Raw genomic sequence first — 18254 nt, 5'->3', positions numbered from 1 at the left:
GTGGTCAACATGCCACAAACTTTTTTGTTAGTTATCCCTTAGCCAATAGTGGGTGGACAGAAAGCGTCCCTGTGTAAGGAGGTTGGGGTTGGGCTGGCGTGGTGTCACAGTTCCGTGCTTTGCAGAATTCTTCTCGAACATTTTTAAACAATTTAGCGCAAGAATTAAAAATCGCCAACGCCGCGCAACGTGGAAAACTTTTCATCGCAACGCAGCACAACAACAAAAAAAGTAGTAAAGGGAGGAAAACTTTTGTACGCAAAGTTTGTCGGGTTATAAATTATCCTCTCTAGGGGCATTGAGAGGGGTGTAGGGGAGCTGCTCCATACAGCACCTTTGGCACTCTTTGGCCCAATGCTGGTTGGACGCCTTTTTTAAGCCGATTTTCATCTTTCGTTTTCGGGTTTTTCCTTTTGCCATTGGCAGCACCGTAGACTTTTGGCGCCAACGGGTTTGACTTGTACAAATTGCTGTGTCGACCAGAGCATCCATGCACACACACACACACAGATATGAACACTTACACTCAGACAGACGCACCCGCACGCACAGGATATAGCGGGTGGGATTGAGGTGGGTTTGGGGTTACTCGACATTCTCGTCGTCGTCGTCGTCGTCGTCCTGGCAATGTAGACACGTTTTTGTCTCCTCTTTGGCATACTCTTTTCAAGTGAGGATGGAATGGGTTTAACCCAAAGTTTGCTTCAAAGCGGAAGAACTTCTTTGACAGAAAGACGAATAAGGAAGATTCTGCGGAGATTCTGTGACAAGTTTTAGGAATTTGTGGCATAAAAGAAAAATCGTATTTAATGTTCTACGATATTCAAAGGATTGTTGGTAGTAGATCACTGTAGAAAAAGTATTGAACTGATGAATATCTGGCTGAATCACTAATCACTCTAAGATTCAAAAATTGCTTTAAGGCTCCCCCAAGGATCCCCGAAACCATACTTCAATTCCTCATTGCTATTGTTTTATCATAAAATGCATTCCATGATCCAAATTGATACATGATTACCTCATTAAACGTTTCAAATAACATTAACCATATATTTATTCATGCCTTTAATCGAACTTGAGAGCAAAAACCTATTCCTATAAAAGAGCATTTCCTTTTCGTTGCGGCACATGCAAATCTGTTGGCTGTTGCCCTTTTTATACCTTTTGGCCTGGCCTTTTGGGGCACTAATGGATTATCTAAGCCTTTTAGTGGCTATTGGTTGCCTTGGCAATTGTTCCTGGGCTTTAGGTCGCTGGAGCCACTGCTGGAGCCATCGACAGCTGTGTTGGCAAAATCTTGGCAAAAGGGCAATCGCATTTCCCATCCCCTCCCCAATTCCATTCTATAACAACTCCCCCGCTGTTTGACCGACCCCAGTTCTGGGCATCATCATTTGATATGCAAATGTTTTACATTTTAATCGCTTGATTATACAGAATAAAGCTGCATAATTTATGATTATGGAATGAATAGTTTCAATTTATGAATCAACTAATCAATATAAATGTCTTCCTTAATGCCCAACATGTTACAAGCGATGTGGAACCCTAAAAAAACTAAGAAGATTAGCATATTACAAAGGGTTCTAGCGGCTCCAAAGAACCTGAAGGTATGATCTAATGATGGTCATTAAAGGAAAGCTGAAAAAATGTGGGAACAATATGTTTTATTTTTATTAGTTGCTGTAACAATTTGTCAGCAACTCTTTCTACCCAATACCTTAACTTATTATACACAAATTGTATACCCGATTTCAAAGATAAATCAAAAATCAATGATATAAAATCAATGCAAATTTACTTATTTTAATGTTTACCAAAATGATTCGTAAATCTATTTATACTTGCCACAGGTTTAGCGTTGCTCTCTGGAATGGAAGTCTCATAAATTATGAAATATTTCCTTCATTCCTTTAATGTATACCCCGAAGCACTATCTCAAAAAATGTTTCTTTTCTTCCCACTCTTGTTCACACACATAAATATCGCTTACTCCGATATGACAGGAATTTCAGAATGCCTTCCCGACTGTTGGATATCGCGTCGCCTCAACTTGTTGCCAGTGCATTCAACTTCATTCATGAAATGATTTATGCTCCGGCTGAGCCTGCCATCCAAGAACTTGCAATCAGCTGCTTGGACCTACTACTCCGTACCTCCGAGGCAGCAGCAGTAGCCGCAGCAGAAATCAGAATAATTCAATTCAGAAATTCCGCCAGACGGTGGCTACTCCCTCGGTCTGATATCAGTCAAGCGCCAGACACAAACCGGCACATATAATTATAAGTATACATATGTACATACATACTTGAGAGATACAGTCTTATAAAGTCAACTCGCATCTATAATTGGAACAAAGGAGGAGAGTCTGGAGGCTCAAACCCAAGAAACAATTCATATTTCCGCATGCTTTATGGAGTAGGAATTGCAGTTTGCAATTGCAATTGCAATTGCATTTTCATATTGCCCGGCAACAAGCAAATGAGAAGGAAAAAGGAATATGTAGAAATATGTATAGATGTACATACATATGTATGTATGTATATGCACATACCGTAGAAGTGGAATTGCAATCAGCAAGGCCGACACAAGTGCACACGAAAGCTTAAGCAAATTCTTGCCCCTTGCCCCAAAAATTGCTTCCCCCACAGTGTCTATCATTGATCCCACTCTCTATTAGTGCATACATCCATACATACATTCATATATGTACATGCATATGTATATATCTCTCTCTCAGTGATAATCATGCAAATGAGCGAAACAAAGAATTTTTCAATGGCAGCAAAATTCATGGCAAAACTTCGAGCAGAAGTTCAATGTAGCCATCAAAAGTGCAAACAAAAATTGTTTGCACAGTGAAGCCTCAGAAGCAGAACAAGTTTATTCAATTTAAAGAAAGGGTAAATGTTCTTGACGAAAATTCCAGCTATCTTTCATGTGAGAATCTTCTGTTGTTCATTCTTCTGTTCATTTGTTCAACTGTAACCACAAATAAAAGCCATCATAAGCAGGCCCAACTGTTCGACCTGCTCAAGTGATAAGAAGTCATATTGATAACAACGATAAGCAGCCTGAAATACACTCGTATCATATCTATATACTCGTACACTTGTACGTAAGAGGCTGGGCACCCATTGTACACCCACTTCGCATTCAACCAACCTCCTCCTTCGCTTGCGATGACATCGTTTTCATGCCCTCTGACCCACTTACATATGTTTCTAAATGGGTATGTAAATATGCATTTCGCAACACGAAGCTACTCATTACTGAATAGCAGGAGTATTAGGATACAAATGTATCTCCAAGCATAAGAATATTGTCCCTGATTGATAATTGCCATTACTTTTTGGTAGTCGGATATCAATCTTAGCCGTAAGGATTCTAAGTACTACGAAGTTTGTTAGATTACAGATGAATCCTCTCAAGCAATCTACTCTTTACTTTGATTTCAATAAGTAATGTAAGTAATAAGATTTCCCTTCATCGTTTTCTTTCCTTCTAAAAGTTCCTTGGGTAGTGACAAGCCCCCTTACAGATGTTCCATAAATAACACAAAGCAAATAATAGTACATATGATACCCACCACGAAGACTGAAACACAGGCCACAAAAACACCAACTTTGAGAAGGAAAAAGGAAGTTCTGGGATAGACGTGGAGACCGCAGAACAAAGTGTTTAATTAAGAGGTTTTATAATCACTTAAGTGGGTCAAATGTTGAGGGAAACACACACGAGTGTGAGTACGAGGACGAATACTCGTGAGCATAATTTTCCTAATGGATGCATGAAGTGGACCATGATAATGATAAGGATGACCAGTAGTAGAATGGTAAAAATAGGGCGTCAGGGGTAAGGGGCTGGCAACTTGTTGATATGGCAGCGCCCAAACCATATCATTACATCATTGTAAGGGTATCATTGTGTGTCTCCATTGAATAACAAAAGTAATTAAAGACGAAACGCTGAAGGAAGAGGAGTTGCTCGTATTCCTCCAAGGACTGTGGTGAATCCGGATAAAACATGTGTACGGATAAATGTGTGTACCCATGGATGTGAATATGTAAGCACCTTTTTATGATATACACGTGTAATGTATGCGTACAATATGGTAATGGACCATTACCATTTGTCACCCACTTACACTCCCCTCCCCCATATCCCACTCTCTCGCTCTTTCTCTCCCTGTCTCCTGCCACATATTTAGCTACATCCAAGGACGCGGGAGAGAGAGCTGAAAGCCCTAACAACCACCAAACAAAGCCCGACGGCAAACAAATCAAAGGAGCATTCGAATAGCCGACGGACAACGATGGAACAATAGGAACCGTCGGTGGAGTCCTGCGACAGGATGGGCAGCACACAGCAGTGCGAGACGCTACGCTCCCTAGGCTGCTCCCATCCAACCAGGAGGCTCGTCAAGGACCCGCAGCCAGTCGGCAATTAAACGGACAACTAGCTAAGGACCAACCTATTGGAGGCGAGGACCTCTTGCGCAGACTCCTGTCTACGACCCGGCCACACCCACTTGGTGCGGTAGCGGGGATATTAACCAAGGCGTTAAGTGTCCACAGGTGGAACGGGTCACGAATGCACGGCAATGAAAGTGTGTCACAAGAAAAGGACCAGGCATTCCGGTACGTGTTAACGTTACCTGCCTGTAGGCGAGTCCTTCCACAAGTGCCATCCCGCTCTGGTGCGAGCGAGTCAGCCTGTGTTTGAACAGTGGGTGGGGGGTTTGGACTGGGTGAAAAATCAAGTCGAGCAATCGAACCGAAGGCTGCGAAAAGTTTGTCGTAAGAAATCGACGTTCACGAAGGACATCATTCGACGAGAGAAAGTTTATCCGCGAAGAGAGCGAGTGCGTGTGCGTTTGTGGTGGTGAAAGAGAGAGAACGTTTTGTGGAACGTAAGTACAGCTGTAGTAGAAGCCAACAAGTGGCCAAGGGAGAGGGAATTTTGGATTGTGTTGTGCTTAGTGGTGGCGGTGCCAGTTAAGTGCAAGATCAGTGGGGAAGGGAAGGATATTTTGTTAGAAATTAGTATGTTTGTTATTTATTTCGGTTGCTCCTTAAAAAAGGCCCTACATACTATCGAATCACAGAGGTCACTCTGAACGCTTCAGTCTGTTTAATCTTTCGTAGGGTATTTAATTTCTAAGCATCCGCTAATTCTCTCCCACAAACTAAAATCGTTTTATTTGCCAAAACAATATCTAAAAAAACGTTTCCCTCTCCACTCGCCACATTCATCTCGTCTGCTCTTTCAGCCCCCTTCTTCATCATTTTGCCCCGTTCCTCATCTTAATTCCCAATTTTTTTTTACTGTAAGAATTTGTGAACGACGCAATATGAGCGACGCTGACGTCGCTGCCCGCGTACCACGTTTTCGCGTACATACTGCCGCTGCGTGAGTATTAGTGAATGGTATGTTTGTTGGTGAGGGGGCGGGTGTGTCAGCAAAGAGAGAAGAGAGCATGTAAATGTGAGTGTGTTGCGTGCCACTTCATAGCCCACATTAGGTAAGGTTAGGTTTTTAATTCTGTTTCTGTTTCGGCTTTTTGTATTTCTACCTTTGCCTGGCCTCAAATTTGCTCTGGTTTCAGTTAGTGCTTTGGAATTTTTGCCTCACTTCCCCATGACCCCCTGCAACGACAATCTTAGTTTTGTTTACATTACTGGGCTCTTACTGAAGCTTGAACGCAGAGAAAATTGTAGCAATTGAGATCCGCAAAATAATTTAAATTAGAATTTAGACTACAGTCGATCATTCTTTGTGTTGCTGTTCGAGCCGGTCATTGATTTTGTATACTTTTTTTGCCAATTTGTTTTCTATTTGTTTCCGATTTTTCCTCTGTGTTTGCTCTGCTTTCGCTGTCTCTGTCTCGTCCCTGCCGGCAACTGGTTTGTGCTGTCGACGCTTCGAAATATTTTCGCGTACCATGTGGTTTTCCTCAATTATTTCTCAGGGCAATGCTACACTGACAGAGATTTTCCCAAAAGAGGAATCGAAAAATGTGATAAATTTCGGAGTGAATTTTTGATCGGATCGATAACTGAACAGAGGGAGCGTGAACCTATTTGTCGCTCTCTTTTCGTTCAGTGTAAACAATAGTTGCTAGTTGCTTGCGCTCTTTTGTGGTATGCTATTACGCTTTGCTCCTCTTTCTGTTTTCGTTTGCTGTTTCTCTTTCGCGTTTTTGCCTATTTATTGCGCTCCGCGCTTTGTCTATGTGCTTCGCCTGAACTTGAGAGTCGGCGGCGAGAACCGACCACGTGGTCGCCGTCGAAATGAATGGCGGGCTACAATGTGGATGCTAAGCGTGTGGGCGCTGTTCGTGTAGTGTGTGGATCGCGCTCTTGTATCTTGTGAATATCTTGGATCGGCTCGACTTCAGGAAGTGCTTCATCAAATTTACATATGCGCCACTCTCGCTGCCCCAACATATTTATTTGCATATTAAACGGGCCCGATACGATACGATCCGCGCAGAAACCGCCCCAAACCGATCGACAGCCAGCAGTCACTTTTCAACAACACAGTTTCCCCCGTCACTGGAGCGGCCAATCTAAGTCGCACTTCTATCAGGAATATTCTCCGTTCCATTCTCCGGAGGAGATTGGGGCCGTTGGCAGGTACAACACCATCTGTGCATCTGTGTGTGTCTGTGTGTGTTGCGTCAGTTCTGTGATATGGTCGAATCGTGCGCTTTGCGACTGCATCAATTACGTCGTTAAATTAATCAGTTTGCCTTAATCTCAATAAATTAGAGATAACGCTTACGCGATATATTTTTTCTTCTTTTTTTTTGCATTTGTAATGCCACACGCTACCGGTACAGTTATTGAAAATAGCGTCCAATGCAAGAGTACTACGATGTGAGTGCCCCATGCCCATGTGTTGAGATCTGTGTTGTGTATATGTAAGTGTGTGTGCAAGAGTCAAGAGAGGAGCGTACCACAAGGGGGATATACAGTGATTACGAATAACTTAAAGCTTTGAGTGGAGTTCGGGAGTGCGTTCGTCGTCAGAAATTTACTAGATTTTCTGTTAAATTTTCGTTATTATATTACTTTCTTTTGATCATCTTCATCTTTCCGTCTGTTTTTTTTTAATACTTCCCCTAAAGAGACTTCCTGACTACGCCTTTGGTCTGAAGCATTCCGTGTGGCCACATCAGGGGGCTCGCTTTTGACAATCTGACTATAAACATATAAAACCATACACTTACATTCCAGTGTACATCTGTTTGAATGCATGTACACATATTTATATGTGTGTATATATTTTTGAAATTCCTGATTGGAGCTCATCAACATTCGACATCATCTTGCCTCCAACGTCACAAGAACTTGTGTTCCTTCCAATAGCACAGAAAAATACCGTTTCAGATACGGTTGATCAAGTGGATTATAGGGAATTATTCGCAGTAGAATGTTAAGAAGCGGAAAGAATGAAAGTGGAATGAAAATCAAAAGATTTTGATTTTCTTTTTCTTTTCGAAGATTTTATTGCTAAAAATCTTTCACTGTTCATCGCTTAACGGCCATTTCGCTATCAATTATGAACCAAAAAAAAAGCGTGTTCTCATTGCAAAAACACACACAATGCTCTCCATAAATTGTTGAGCTAACAAATTGTTACTAACAATATTCAAACTTCCATAAAAGACACACACACAGGAACGGAACCTATAAACAAACATCGGGCGAGGCGTAGCGGGCCAAACTGGAGCCCCAAACATCAGACCACCAGCAATACTTAGCACCAACTAGAGACGCCAGCCCCACCCCCCACATGCCGCATACCAACACACTGTCGAGTCGAGACATTAAAACAGAAATTATAATTTTTTGAAGGCCAGTCTACTCTGTTGTGTGCTTCGGTTTCACTCGTTTTGGATCGTTTAGGTTCGGGCTCGGGGGCTCCAACATCTTTCTAATGTCAATTGCTACGATACTACGTCGTCGATTGCTCTTTTTCGCCTTTTTTTCTCGCGGCTTAAAAGCTTCGCGCAAGCGCAATAAGAGAAATGCGATGGTTGTGGCTGAGAGAGTACGTCACTGGCTGGCATCGTCACATCACACTTTCGACTGAAAGCTCCACTCGCTTGGCGTTTTTTGGCGCCCAATTTGAAACTCAAGCTAATGCCTTGCGTGTCCAGTTTGTCAAATTTGGCAGTGATTACGAGACACAGACTGGGAAGGGGGAATGGAGGGCCAGTCCAGTGTGTATCCCGCCAACGGGCGACGACAGTTTGCAATTCGCCACGCGCCAACGCAAATGAAAAGCTTTATATACTCGAAAAATATTTATATCCACTATCTCAAGATTATAGTGGATTAAATTCGTGTATGATTCTGCCAGAAAGAAAAGTTGTCGATGCCAAACGTTATAAAGAATAATAGTATTTACTTTTTTTTTTATTCTTTGACTTTTGAACTCTTTTATTGCTAAAGAAAAGTAAACTTCAACCCATCCACCATAAAGGGTATCTCGTCGTCGGCCCAAAAACAGAAGCCTCTCTTTAATGTTTATGGCAGAAATTATGGTCAAGTATTGAAGGGGTTTTGGTGGTGGGGTCCAGTATATTGATGTCTGAGACGTTTGTGTAATCTGAATGGAATTTCTTGTGTATGGCGCGATGTGAGTGGGCGGTTGTTCATTGAGACACTGTTCGATTGGTTCTAATAAGTTGGGACAGGCATTCATTTCGATTTTAGACGTTGTCTTGAGCATTGTTATGTACTGTTATCCCCCCATGAAACTTACCTATACCAAGGTGGTACCAAGCTTAACCTTTATAACCTGGCAAGAGATAACTATATCTGAGTTTATCTTTATCGTTTGGTAGGGTAGTATATGCAAATCCCTAGGGCTTAGAAAAAACTTTCTTGTTTTGCTTGAGCAGCACCTCAGACTGCATGACTTTGAAATGTTCCAAAGGTCTAGTTAATGTTCGTTAAAAGATATAATTTTAGGGTTGTGTTTCTGTCTGTTTTTTGGTCCACTTTCGAATTAAATCCCCCAACAGTTTCCCATAATTTTCCATAAACGCTTCCCATATTTCGCGTTGGATTTGCAGTCCACTTTGTAATCGTCTCTAATCCACCTGAACCACGTCTGGGCGACTCATCGCTGGACTGGGCAGCGACGATCCATAGACGATCCATAAAGTGGTGGATCCGCGGCCACAGCGTCTAGACTTCATTAGCCGTGTAATGTTGCGGAATTTATGTGGCAGGCACATTAAAAAAACACCAATAAACACTCACATGGGGCAAGTGAGCCGGTGGGATTAGGCGAATAGGCTTAAACTGGTACTCTGCATAGATGTGGAGAGGGGGGTGGAAAGATGAGCAGTTGTTGGAAAAAATACTTGTTCCCAAAAAAAGAAAGGTTGATGGCACGCACACGCTCTGACACAGATTAATTTTCATAATAGATATTTGGGTATCATATTGTTTATTCGAGAGTATGGTTGGACGGAATTGTATATGGAAATTTGTTAAATATCAACGAAATATTCATTTTACATATGTATTTATGTACATTTTTATATATGTATGTTCATATAAGCAATCCCCTCTTATATAGACAACTGCACAAATGTGCAGCGCTGGCATTATCAGTGGAATGCAATTTCGGGAAATTTTCCATCACGAGACAGTCAACGAATGTGCAAGAGAGAGAGAGAGGCCAAGAGTGAGTGGAAGAGAATGGCTCTAAGAGCACACTATAGATAGTGTTCTCGAGAGAGCGATAAAGAGAAGTTGTGAGATAACGGCTGGCTGCCTACGTTGTCTTATCAGCAATGCCAAACGCGAAACCACCCAACGAAGCAACCCACCCAATCACTGACCCATCCACAATCCACACACACACCACACAAACCCGCCCGACAACCTCTATTAGATAGGCCCCCCTGTGACAATCGCCACTCTCTGATCAGCCTTAGTTGAATAATGTGTAAAAGGCATCAAATTTAAATTCCAAATGTATTAAATAGGTAAACTATGGCTTTTATTTCTTGATATCCACCACATATACACATAAGTGTACATGTACATTAGCATGTGTGTGCGTTTGTATAAAAAACGTGAAGAGTAAGCGGCAAAAATAAAATAAAAGGCGGTTTTTGTGTGTGCCAGTGGAACGTAAGTTGGAGCAGCATGTGGAACTTGAACGGCCAACAGCGGAGAGCAAAGCTTGTTCGCTCTCTCGCTCTTTTCCGATTGTTGCTTTGCCTCGTTTCCTATACGAACGACGTAATACAAGCACACACACACACACACACACACCAGAACGACCGCCTTTTTTGCGCCACGAAGCGAATGAACGATTGAACGACTGAAACGACGAATCAGTGTTCACAGTCGGCATCCAACTTTCCAACTAGAAGCAGCAGCGCGTTAACGAAGTAGTCTTGCGCGGTTAAAAGCCACGAGGTCGTTAATTTAAACACTACTTAACCCAAAGTTCCCACCGTGTCCCCCCTCCCCACAAAAGCAGCGATCGATCACGCGTTTTGCAAAAATGAAAATAGAAACAAGTGAAAGAATTTTGTGTGCAACCAAAAACATGTGAAAGAAAGAAAAAGTGTCCCCACCAAAATAAAAACCGAATTCGAAAAAACTAAAGCGTAAAAAGAACGCTTTCCGTAAAGCGTAGCGTAAAGCGAAATAAAAGCAAAAGAGAAACGAGGGAGTGAGGAAGAGAGAGAGAGAGAGAGAAATGGCGTATATACGAAGCAAGATGCTTGGATGATCTTCGTCTCGAAGAAGTCACGTTGTTGTATTTTCTATATAAACGCATGGCGGGGTATATGCGATTTTTATATTTTTTTGCTTTGGTGGAACACAGTTGAAATTTCAACACACACACCATTTAGGCGGTGGTAGGGTTGTGTGTGTGCGCAAATTGGAGTAAACCTGAAACGTGTTTATATTAAAAATTTGTTGTATTATTCCCCCCATTTGAACTTTAAACATTTTCGGTTTTCATTGAATTCTCATACGAATTCCAATTAAACGGTTGTATGTGTGCGAGAATGTGTGTGTGCGTCCAATTGGCATGAATTGATGACGTGACGTGATCGTGATCCACACAGAGAGTGCTTCTCTTTCAGCCTCTCTCTTATCGTTTCGCGTGTGTGTGTGCTTTTCTCTTCTTTGTTGTGCTTTTTGATTGTGTGTTTTGGCTGCTCTCTTGTGTTGTTTTCATTTATTTCTCTTGAATTTCATTCTAATTTTTAAATATTTTTGTAAACACAGCTTAAGCAAAAACCGCCGCCCAACAAAACACCCAAAAACCCCAAACCGAGCAAAAAGTTATGCTTATCAAAAACGTGTAGAAATCTGATAATATTCTATATAAAAAGTAAAGAAAGCACAAGTTTTGCTCAAAACAACAACCATCATCAACTATAACGAGATATACCCATAAAATCCCCTTTAAAAGTGCAAAAATACAAAATAAAACAGTGCCAATTAACAAAAACTAAAAAACATAAATAAATCAACATCGTTAGCAGCTATCACATCTAATATCTATAAAGTATACCGCAGTCAACAAGGAGCAACAGTTTGCTGAACAATTTCCACAGCCATTTGGCACATTTTTGGCGGTAAATAACTGAAACTATAACTAGATCAATAATAACGATTCTACACAGAGCTCAGTTATCTGAAAGATCTCTGTAATTAAATTAAGTGTATTTTTACATTTAAATAAGAATTGATACAAGAAAAGCTTTTAAAGTAAGTTTGTTTCAAAGAATTTGTACCATTTTGGGACTCTTGGGGAACATTTTAAAATTTAAATTTCCAAACAATCCATAGGGTTGCGTACCAATTTCCCATGAGCTTAGCGGTAATTTTTCTCCAAAGAAATATTTCCAGTAATATTTTTAAATGCAATCAAATGTTTTTGATCAAGATCAATAAGAAAGTGACTTTTATTTGAATAATGAAAAGAAAAGTCAAGCTCGATTTATATTTTGTGGCATTCGTGCGGTGTTTTATTGGTTTGGTTTCTGTGTTACTTTTATTCGACTGTCGAGTGTTTAGGGTGGGGAACCTGCGGGTATTGGTGGGGAGATCTTAATTAGAGCATTGCTGATAATGCCTCTAAAAATATAACATTCAGCGCCACACACCATCCACTGATAGCACACTGAAACCCTCAAGCCCCCCCAGAGCCCCGAGTGTCGTGTGTCGCTTGTACATAAGAGTTTGCTCTTGCTGTTTGTATTTCTCCTGATTTCCACCGGATTTTCGATTCGATTCCTTTGCTACGAGTACGAGTAAATACTCGCATGTTTCTGTATTTTTAAACCACATTTTGAACACATTATTGACATTGAAATGTGATTAGGTTTAATTTTAATAAATGGGTTGAATACGCCACTCAGTTTGGCTGTCAAAAAGAGTTCTTTGTGATAAGGTTTTTTTATCTATCTCTGCGGTTGAGGTGCCAAGGTACAGAAGCTGATGGCCCACAGTGGATCTGTGTGGGTGTTATCATATCTTGAGTGTTTGCTGGCCACAACGGTGGAACGTGCCGCACTGATAAGGTTTAGAAAATGTGCTAAAGTTTGTTGAACAATTTTTTAATTGGGATATGGGAGAAAGTTGGCGATGAAAGAAAGTAGGGAGAACTATTTACGAGAATATAGAAGGAAGAGTGAAACCTAAACGTTAGAAATTAGAAATTCCAATTTGGAAGCCAAAATAATTTTGCTCCATTTCTGCATCACTTAACTTTGCAATGAAAATAAATACAAAATCAGTCCAAAGCTAATTAAAGTTTATCCTCAAATGCGTGAAATAACCACCGATCCGTACAACCCACAATATAACGACATGTACCAGATGCGCCACGGAATCTATCTCAAAATCATCATCAATTAATATTATTAACTGGAAAGGCGGGATGATCACATCACAAGTTTTCCATCCATCCATCCGTCAAACACATCAATCCGTCGATCGACTGCTGAGTTTCGGAATCGTTTTGCTCTTTTAATTATTTTAATGAATTCTACAAACATTGCACGCGCTCTTTTGCCTACTTCCTACATTTGCATTCGCTGCTGCTGCTGTTGATGTTGCTGTTGCAGCCGCTGCATTCCTCCTTCGGTGACTGTGAACTATTGCACATTGCCTTTGTGCCGCCGCACACACACGTGCTCCCCGCTCTCCGTTCTCCCTTGAAGCGCTCTCTTTCCTAGCGCGTGTTTCTCTCCCAAGCCTCCACGTGTGTGTGTTCGGTGGAAGAACGGGAGAGATAGAGGGAAATAAAGGGGCCAGAGACTCTGGGCGGTTAGCTAACTGCACTTTCAATAAGCTTTTATTTGAATAAGCTTCCGCGATAATTGACTTAATAAATTATTAAATATTAACATCGTAGAAAAAACCAGAATGCAATGGAAATGCAGGCACTTGTCGCTGTAGAGGAGAGTACTGCCTGCCTGCTGGAATGAAAAGTAATGAGAAAATTATGGAAAGCATTTCCCTCCTTCCCTTCTACACGTGTTTTCCCCTTCGCTTCCTACTACGAAGAATGCACAAAACAATAAAATTGTAGAAGAAACCACCCGTAGAATACACAGACACAGAATGAAAGTGTCGCCTGAAGAGATTTGTTGTCCAAGGTTTAGGTTTTGGGATTGTCAAGGGGTTAAAGCCGTAAAGCTTCGGACAGAGATAGGAGCAAGCGAGAGAGAGAGCGAGCGACAGGGACAAACATTTGAGATAAGCGCAAACCACAAAACGAGACACAGAGGGCAAGAAGCGTACCATAGCAACAGTTACAATGTGCATAAAAATATGATGTGCATTATTGCTGCTGATATTCCGATTTATCTTTACTTTTATCTTGCACTGTCTCTGTCTCGCTCCTGCTCTCGAAACACACAGCGAATGGAGTACAGCAAGACAGAGATATTGAAGGATTATCGTTTGAAAAATGATTGCAACGGTAGTATACACATGAAATCCATCGAAAAATGAAGTGGAAAACCTCTTTGATTGTCTTTATTCCTCGAGAAATCGATGAAGCTCTAAATTCCTTTGTAACCCACTTAAAATACTTCAAAATTCATTCAAACTTAAAGCTCTTAAAACCAGTCTTTTATATGATTTTCTCAACAACAAAAAAAGGTGTAAGAATGCATTCCAATTTCAAGCAAGTTCTTTATCAGCAGGTTAGCTTTTGCTCGGAATATAATTAAAATACTTAAAAACCAAAGGTCGTTCCGGCTTTATGGAGGGTGACAAACCGCACACACACACATGCAATATACAGAGGCGCACAGACGAGGAGAGCATAGCGGACAAGTGACTTCGATGTGGCCTCGTCATCGCCATCATTATCATCATCATTATAATGATCATCATTATGATCCCCCACATTGTAGGGTCACGAGGTGCTTGGGTTTGGGCTTTGGGCTTTGCGCTTGGGCTTGGGCTGGGGATTGATGTCGTTGTCGTCGGCTCATTAGGCAGAGGGCCGACCAGACCAGATCAGTGCAGACCATACCAGTTGTTGCTGTGTATTGTATCTTCGATGCCGCTGCTGTCCGATCGACCAGCTGTCAGTCTTTGCTCTTTATTTTCTCTGTTTTAGGTTTCTTTTTATTTTTTTTTCTTTTGCTTTTTTTTAGTTTTTGGCTGGGGAGACCTCTCGAGAGTTGACTTACTTTGCTTTATAATCCTGTTTGACGGGTTACGGCTGCCGCGGCTGCTGCTGCTGCTGCTGCTGGCGAGTAGATCTCTTTTACTTCCACATTGCTGAACCTGGTATTATGTGTGGTGAGGTGAGGACTGGGTACGGGGACAGGCATACGAGTAAAGTAAGAGTTTCCAATGCCTACGAAAATAATCACATGGTTTTGAGGGGCAGAGCATCGCATCTGGCAGATAGTTTTGTGATCCCGGTTCGTGATCTTTCGGTTTCCCCTTAAAATGATAAGCAGAGTGACAGCAGCAGCCAGCAGTGGCGGCGCTGTCAAGGGAGGGTCAGGTCCATCATGTGCTTCAGGGCCTGCCATTGTGGCGGGGTCGCGTGAGTGACCTTACAGTATTGATTCCTTCGTTAGATTTGCCATGTAAATGGATATATAATGCTATGTATAATACATTAAATAAGTCAGAAAAAAGAGTCCGTCATTTTGTGGAACTAACCTCAAGCTCTGGCTCATTGGCAATATTTTTCAGGGTCACCATTTGTTGGAAGAATTATATTATTTATATATGTTTTACCAACCCAATGAACACATTTCCAAATTTCCTTATAATTGCTTGGGGCACTACATTTTTTAGGAACATCGTTTTTTGTTCTCCTTTTATAATTCTAACACATTCCAAATGCATCAGTGGATTAGTCTAGATTTAGGCTGTGTTTTTTAATTCGAAGTCTATTTCTAGCTGGAAATTATTGTGTGACCTACTTTCTATTGATTATGATTATAATACCTCCCCCCCCCCCCCCCCCCCCCATTAACACTCCCTTAATGTGTTGTCTACGCCCCTGATTCCAACGACTTTATGGCTTATCATTTGATCTCCGGAGAGGGCAATTCGCGGGTCTCCAGAGCAGATGTTCTCAAAGGCAAGAGATTTTTTTTGGTAGAACTGTAGGCGCTGATAGCGGCACATTTCTGTTCCCCTGAGAAATGGATGAAACCAATACATATAGAATATATGTGGGGTAATCAAACGGAACCAATGAGAAAAGTTCGTGGGAGAGGCAGAAGAGAGAAGAGCAAAAAGAGAGAACTATTAAAGGAATTACGTAACAAGTGTTCAGTTTATTTTTGTTTTGTTCTTTGTTGCTCTGTTGTTTTTCTTTTCTTTCGCCTCAATTCGTTTCGTCTTATATTTATTTTCGTTTTCTTTTCTTTTGTACCTTTTGTTCTCATTCTCATTCGGATTCTGTTTTTATTTTCATTATATCTTTTTTATTATTGCCATCTTTATTTAGTTTGCTTTTGTAGGCTTTTTTTTTATTATTTAAGATCTGTTTTTACCTTCCGTTTTATCTATTATGTACTACCACCTATACAGAGATACATTGGTTGTAGAAATTTTCAACTTGTTGCGTGCCCCATTTACCATAACAATTGCCACACCTCCCTAGACATGTGAAAACCAAAAGAGACAACCCCGAGTCATTTCCCTAATGGGGCGCTTGTCAAATGATATTTGCCTACATTTTGCTGCCCGTGACATTGAAATACTTTGCCCCCAAATACTTGTACATTTCCCCATAACATTTTTCGTACAAATGTTTTGTAATATACCAAAAGGAATACATATGATCATAAGTATTTAGTATGAGACTATTTTCAAGGCTAATTTCTTCAACCCACACCCACGCGGGGGGATGGAAAACAAACATTTTTATTCTGAATCATCTGATGCTGAACATCTTTGAGAGATTACATATGGTATATGCGTTTTACGGAGTAGGTTATGGCTGTCTGCCCAGCGGTTGTTTATAAGTTTATGGATTAGCAATCATTAACATAATCTCACACATGCTTTTTCGAGAGGTGCTTGCTATTGATCTTCTTATGATTGGATCATGGGAAAACACCTACGCAAATATGCGTCAGCCTTTAATGTATTGCCTTTAATCCTGATGCCTGATGTAATCAACAGGGTATGGAAAACTCCATCTCTTAATCTTAATCTTTATCTATCTCTTAATTGGATTTTAAGACCTGTGCCGCCCCTACTCACATCATTCCATAGGCCACCGGCAAAAAGCAAATCAAATCCACTTCCCCAATCCACTATTTTCCATCTGAGACGAAAGAAACTTTGTTTTGCTTACATTTTGTTTTGATGTTATTGTTATTCGGCTTTGTGTTGTTTCATATAATGACGTTCTACAATATTATCAACGCTTATTGCATATTATTCAATGTATTAGCATTCGCATTTGAGGGACGTCTTTGCGACGCAATTTGTGCTTGGCCGAAAATACAATTTACTCGTCTCGTAGATTATATTTAACAGACCAAAAATGCAAAGAGAAAATGCTCATCTTAATTTACTTGAATTAGTTGGCAGCAATTAGAACTGTACACTCCCCCAAATGGGTTATTTTTGGATGGGGAAAACGCACTCTGCGACGCACTTGCTACCGGTTAAAGCAAAAGGGTATAAACGGTTTTAATGTTCCCATCAATATGTAAATCTTATTTTCAAATCCATGTGGAATGTATTTACGCGGAAAGAATAGCATTCCGTTGTTTTTATGACGAGCTTCTATGCCATGCATAAACACTAAGAGAACGTGATAACAAAAAGCATAGAGAAAGCGATCCAAATACACGACCCCCCGAAGGTACACGAAGGTGCGTGTGTGCCGAAAGCGAGAACCGAAACAATGCTCAAAAAGGCTATTCGTCTTTCGTTCTCACTCTCTGGAACTTTGCGTAGAGAGTATATGCCATTCGATCATTGTTTTTGCTGTTTTATGATGTGCTTTCTCTCTCTATCTCTATTTTTGACAGCCTCTCAATATATTTCTGCTTTGATTTTTGTGGCTTTTACTTGCGTAGTGTTGTAGCTGTAGTTTGTAGTGGCTTAGGTCAGGTTGTTGGAATGTTTCTTTATTTCTCTGTTTCCCATTCGGTTTGCTGCTTAGTTTTTTTTTCCTGGCGGGCCCCATTATTTGCGGCCATAAACCTTTCGCCAGAAAGGTATTATATAATGACAAAAACAACATCGTGCGACCTTATCTAAAAAATTACGTTATTTAAATACGCACACAAGCACAAGTACATATCTGTATGTAGATAATACATGTAGAAACGGGCTTAACTCTGAGTGTTTTATGTGTTTTCGCCAAATGCTAAAGTTTAAGGCCCAAGCCGAGCCAGCGATGATTTCCCAGAACAAAAATCGTTCGTTGATGCGTCGCGATGTTCAGGTAGGCCGCCCGCCACAAATGATTTTTAGGTAAAAGAAAAAATCCCGAATGAATGAACTTCCGTATTCTCAAGGCAAATGCTTTGGCCCCACCGCCCGTCTGTCCGTCTCTTTCTATTGCTCTCTAGTCGTTCCTACTTCTACATCTACATACCTCTCTGCCCCTCTTTATATGTATGTGTTGCCGTTCACTGAAATAAAAAATGCGAATTTACGCATACAGAGAGGTATAATTGAGTGCCTGTGTGTGTGTTTAATTGAGTTACGCGCCTTTACACACACTTTTCAATTTGTTTACATTATCACAAC

At 40.9% G+C, this 18254-nt stretch overlaps 1 protein-coding gene across 3 annotated transcripts in view; it reads left to right on the top strand.

Moving 5' to 3' along the window:
• The first annotated feature begins 6657 nt into the window (after positions 1-6657).
• Positions 6658-18254, top strand: part of LOC117589515 (forkhead box protein O) — a 36508-nt gene continuing 24911 nt past the window's right edge. For 2 of the 3 annotated variants that reach the window (XM_034281503.1, XM_034281501.1), the window contains exons 1-2: positions 10326-10451; positions 11277-11629. The gene's annotated coding sequence lies outside the window, so the exon portion shown is untranslated. Of the gene's footprint in view, positions 6677-10325; positions 10452-11276; positions 11630-18254 lie in introns of those variants that run through there. The other variant, XM_034281502.1, reaches the window with a different exon arrangement.

Source organism: Drosophila guanche, unplaced genomic scaffold, assembly GCF_900245975.1.
Source record: "Drosophila guanche unplaced genomic scaffold, DGUA_6, whole genome shotgun sequence".
Lineage (NCBI taxonomy): Eukaryota > Metazoa > Arthropoda > Insecta > Diptera > Drosophilidae > Drosophila > Drosophila guanche.
Note: the sequence above shows the minus strand (reverse complement) of the source record. Positions and strands in the feature narration are given on the sequence as shown.